The sequence below is a fragment of the Dermacentor silvarum genome, chromosome 1 (genome assembly GCF_013339745.2).
Source record: "Dermacentor silvarum isolate Dsil-2018 chromosome 1, BIME_Dsil_1.4, whole genome shotgun sequence".
NCBI classification, from domain to species: Eukaryota; Metazoa; Arthropoda; class Arachnida; order Ixodida; family Ixodidae; genus Dermacentor; species Dermacentor silvarum.
The window spans coordinates 210,630,424-210,636,253 of NC_051154.1; positions in this window are offsets into that span (position 1 = coordinate 210,630,424).

The following is a 5,830-nucleotide window of genomic DNA, read 5'->3' on the forward strand; positions in this document are numbered from 1 at the left end:
GCGTTCCAGTTAACTTTGTGCTTCAATGCATAAAACAACGTTTTCCTCAAAAAGTTAACTGGAACGCCCATGCATTTCGTCGGACACTTTGAATATCTCGAAATCGGTTCAGTCCTGAGAATTCGTTCCGAGAGGATACGCCTTAGAACTCTGTGGCTAAAATTCTTAGATTGAAATATGTGCCATAAAATAATTAATTATAAAGTTAATTAGGGTAAATATGTTCATTATTCAATTAGACGTTTGATTTCTCGAGGTAGTAATGGCCGCCTCATCAAGTAGTTTAGATCAATAATTGTAATTGTGCTATCTGCCACAGGCAATTTTATAAAAATTGGTGCAGCTAAAATGAAACACCCTATATATATATATATATATATATATATATATATATATATATATATATATATATATATCTGTGTGTGTGTGTGTGTTCTTCACTACAAATGCACGCGCAAAAGTATCGATACGCACCCTTTGTGGGAGAAAGTGGTGACCGCCCGGTTGGCGCCTTTAATTCTCGTTAATTGACGGGCGCCTTATATGAAGTCTATGCGGCGTCATTCGTTCTCCTGGCGTTGATCATAATTAAATGACCATAACAAAGTACAAAATTATATGTCCGGACTGTATAGGTGGCACTGAGAGAATGCGCTCCAGTCTGAGCCCGTGCATAACCGAAGGCCGGCGCGTTAAGTGTTTAATTAAATACTGGGGTTTTACGTGGCAAAATCACGATCTGATTATAAGGCATGGCGCAGTGGGGGACTCCGAATTAATTTTGACCACCTGCAGGGTTCTTGAATTCGTACACTCAATGCACGGTACACGAGCTAATATATATATATATCGTCTACATTTCTTCTTCCTTGTTTCTTCATTTTGTGGCAATATAATCCCCCACAGTGGGGTTTGTGCCATTAAATAATGAATCGTCGTCATCATCACGAGCGTTTCTTTTTTTTTTTTTCTTTTTTTCTTTTTTTTTTTTTTTTTTTTTTGCATTCGGCCCCATCGGAATGTGACCGGGGCCGAGCCCGTGACCACGCGTGCTCAGAGCATGCGCAACCCGCATATATCCGCCGAGCTATACCGCGGCGGGTGCTTTGAACTGTGACGGCGTCACACGGGAAAGCCGACAGCTCATACATATTTCAGTGAGAGACGCGAGCGACACGTCTAGCGCGACCATCGTTTTCCAGTGGGAGCGTCGGCCCAGTCAGCCTGTTCAGGTGATGTCACAGTCGGCGCTCGCAAGCCTCTCGCTCTCCATTGCGTGTCGGTCCGTTTTGCCAGGAGCGTACGTGACCTTCGAGAACGCGATTCTATAAACTTCTTTTCTCTCTCTTTTTCTCGATCGTCAAATCACCAACTTCGAGGTCACTGCGGGAGATGAAAAACGAAGAACGAGGAAGAGGAATTAAGTCACGGTCGGCGGGACGGCCTCTTCATTACAATGACACTAAAGAGAGAAAAAAAAAAATATTTGAGCTGTGATAGTAAATTTTGACGCTGTCTCTCCTTCGCCAATACCAAAACAGCAACTTTTGCCCCGAGAAGACGCTTGGTAAGCCAGAAAAGACGCAAGAACGAAAGACGCCGGTGGCGATCGACGCCGCCTTGAAATTCCATGCCCGAGCTCGCCGTGACGTCATGGATTTTGACGCTGTCTCTCCTCGGGTTTTGGTTAAATTTTATCGGCAAAATTGAATTAGCTTGCATTTTAAAGGAGCCAAAGGACTGAATTAATTTAGGTAGCTTCAAGAACGTTTACCGAACCACAACGGCCGAAATGCGATAAAAATACTGAAGTGCCAGCCCTAGACCTTAGGTGCGAAATTAAAAAAAAAAAAAAGATTTTGACCGTCATTTTCTCCTCTATTAATCAACATATTACCGCGAAATCAGCGATACAGGAGTTCTTCAAGCATGGTTTATTTTTCAAGAAATTAAGGTATACATGCATGTGTTGCATACAGATACATGGCGCACAAGCACGCGCGCACGCGCCTACATGTAAGTGCAGTGGACACTTCCCTTTTGAAGACCTTCCGCCTGGCACAGGTGGGATATTCAAGTAGTTAAAGTTTTCAAAGTCAGTGCTCTGAGAAAAATGTCGCAGTTTTGCCCGAAAGGCGAATCATCGATAGCGATAGCAAATTAGTAGACAACTATATACGAACTAAGGATAGTAGTTTTATCGGCCGTATAAACTTGTAAACATTCGCTTGCTAACTAAATTAACAAGCATGGTATCACGCGTGCGCAGGTAAACATGAACACATCTCACTCCATGACCGCGGAAACTCGCTGTCAAAACTGCTGGAGTGAGGAGGCGCGGGAGCAGCAGCGATCCAAATTGACTTTCGTGCCGTCTCGCTTCAACGCGAACTAAACGTCGAAAAGCGCATACGAAGCTACCGGCACTAGTTGCACCTTGTCCACGTCACAGATTGCTTTCAAGATGCGGCACAGCAGCCGCGCCGTAAGCAGCCGCCGCCTGATAAAGCGCCTCCCTCCCCCCTCCGTCCGTCCCTCCCTCGCCTCGTGCACGCGAGCACGGGTTCGCCGTGCGCGCAACAGAAGAAGCGCGCTTCCGCCCCGCCTTTCTCCCTCGCGCGCGCGAGATTGAGCCGCGATGTAGGCTGTCCCTCGCAAGCTTTCACTCGCACATACAGCGTACGGCGCGCGGCGACGATGTTACTGTGTGTGGACTTTTGGCGCTGAGCCGTGCTCCCTCAAGGGCTGCAGAAGATAGCGTCAACCTTTCCTTTTCCATACGAACCACTTACTACTGGACTTTATAAGGAACCTCACAGCGACGTCCACGACCACGGCAGAAATGCGCTTGGAGTGTCCATACAATTGCTATCGCAATAATACGCGCGGTACGGTGATATACGAGGTCTGTTGGAAAAGTATCCAACCTTTTTTTTTTTTTTTTTTTTTTGCGACCACCTGATGGATATGGACCTTGAACCTTCGTGCGCATGCGCGAATTTTTTCCCGCCTGCCGATAGCGTTAGTCGCTGGGACGCAGCGTTTGAGTGAGGTAGTGCGCAGTGCTCTCGTCGGTTTTTTTTATTATTATTATTATTATTGCGATAGCAATTATATGGACACTCAAAAGCAGATTTCTGCCGTCGGCGTCGCCGTCGCCGTGAGGTTCCGTATGACGTCAATGGAGATGAAATCGTGGCCGCGCGCCGCCGAACGCTGTATGTGCGAGTGAAAGGGCGCGAGGGACGCGCTCTTTCTCGGGGAGTGAACGCACGGCGGAGAACAAACGCGCGTTCTGCGCCGTGCTTCCTTAAGGGCTGCAGAAGTAGGCGTCTCTTTCCTCCTTTACAATCACCATATATGTAGAGCAAACGCGCCTTCTTGCAAATGCGCGAGAGGCCGTGGGGGAGGGGGGGAAGGGGGAGGGAAGGGAGGCGACGTTTAGCTGCGGCACCAAGTGCCTATTTATATCAGAGGCTCCGGCAACAGTCACCAACGCCGCACGCATTTTGAGCGAACGCGGGCAAAACGCCGATGGCGTCGACAACAGTTCTGCGCGTTGCCGGTGCTGCTGCATGTCCAAGTTTATACAGCTGATAAAGCTAATATCACTACTCCGTATAGCTCTCTACAAATTTGCTATCGCAATTGATGCTTCACCTTTCAGGTGAAACTGCGACAACTTTTATTATTGCAAGAAAAATGACGGAACGACTGGAGCAGCGCTACTGCATCAAATTTTGTCAGAAAATGGGCGACAGCCAAGTGGAAACCATTCGGAAGATTCAGACGGCTTTCGGTGACGATGCTATGAGCAGCACACAGATTAAGGAGTGGTACAACCGGTTTAAAGACGGCCGCACATCCGTGGAGAGTGAACCACGCTCCGGTCGGCCATCAACATGCCGAAATGACCAGATGTCACGGAGCGGCATAGTTTCGAGTTATCGACACGCCGATTAACGGCGCCAAAAACGTCGCGACACGCCGAACGGGCGCCGTATGACCGGCGGCCACTGTTGCTTCTGTGTTGGTCAACGGACCCAAGTGTGCGTGTGTGTCTGTGTGGTGCAGCGCGCGGGGGGGGGGGGGGGGGGGGATGGGAACTTCGGACAGCGAGGGGTCGATTCCTTCCTCGCTGTCCGAGGTTAAGCGAAGCTTTATAGGCTCACAAGTTACGGCGGTGTCACGCTGAAAAGCGGGCCGATCCTGGCGATAGTGCAGAAAAGGTTCAAGCTCAATGGCACATACCGGGGACAAAAAGAGAGAGAGAAAGAAAGAGATATATAGAGAGAAAAAGAGAGAAAGGAAGAGGGGACAGCGAAAGGAAGTCACCACGAAGGCCAGAGAAAGAAAGAGAGAGAGAATAGAAGAAAGAGAGAAAGAGAAAGAAGGAGAGAGAATGAGAGAGGGAGAGAAAGAAAATCTACACACATGACAAGCTTCGCTTACCGCCATTTTCTCGACAGGGGAAGGGCTGGTGATTTTTTTTATGTGGCCCACGATTTGACGCGGCCGAAGTCCTCCTGTAATTTGAAAATACGTCGCAGTAAACACGGTGGCAAATGAGCCTCGAAGAGGCATATGACCGCTTTCCGATAGCCGTTTCCAAACGCGTTACTCTGCCGCGCTCAATTTCACTGACCCGCGCCCTAGGTACACTTTTCCCGCGCTTAAAACCTGCGCGGAGCGTTTTCGGTGGCGATATTTGAGCAATTCTTGCGTGCCTTCAATCGTGATGTCCCACTGTACCACGATAGAAACATGACCGCAAGTCTGGGCCCGACCGCCGCGATGTCGCTGGCTCGATCCCTCCGTGTAAAGTATATGTCAAACATCGTCGCCGCGCGCCGTATATGCTGTATATGCGAGTGAAATCGTGCGAGGGTCGGCGACTCAATCTCGCGGGAGCAAGGCGGAACGCGGGGAGGAAGCGCGCCGTCTTCTGTCGCGCGCAACGGAGGGAGGGGGCGTTCTACCCCGCCAGCTGCTGCGTATGGCGCGGCCGCGCGGGCCTTATCACGAAAGCGATCTGCGACGGGGACAGAGACCACCGTGCGCTGTTTTCGCCGCTTCGCTATGGATTCGCATTGAAGGGAGAGGCAGCACGAAGTTCAATTCGCTGGCTGCTGCTGCTGCGCTTCCTCACTCCAACGTTTTGACAGCGAGTCTTCCTTCTTCTTTCTGGGGTTTTACGTGCCAAAACCAGCTCTCATTATGAGGCACGCCGTAGTGGAGGGCTCCGGATTAATTTTGACCACCTGGGGTTCTTCAACGTGCACTACAACGCAAGCACACGGGCGTTTTTGCATTTCGCCTCAATCGAAATGCGGCCGCCGCGGCCGGGATTCGATCCCGCGATCTCGTGCTCAGCAGCGCAACGCCTTAGCTGACTGAGCCACCCCGGCGGGTGTTTTGACGGCGAGTTTCCGCGGTAATCGAGTGAGATGCGTTCATGTTTGCTTGTGCGCGCGTGACACCATGCTTGTTAATTTAGTTCGTAAGCGAATGTTTACAAGTTTATATAAAACTCCTATTCTTACTTCGTATAACTGTCTATAATTTGTTATAACAACCGATGCTTCGCCTTTCGGGCGATACTGCCACTTTTTCTTTTTAATTGCACTCAGCACATAGCGCAATTTGTCAATTTTCAGGTGGATACCTATAGAGGCGGACATTACTTGCACGACAAATCGTAATATCCAGGTTGCTAATTAAAAAGACATGACTAATTAACCTTTCAATTATTCGCTTTAGTGCACATGTTGACATTGCGAAATTATTATTGAATACACGTATAGTAGTGATGTCATGCCTGCTTACCAGA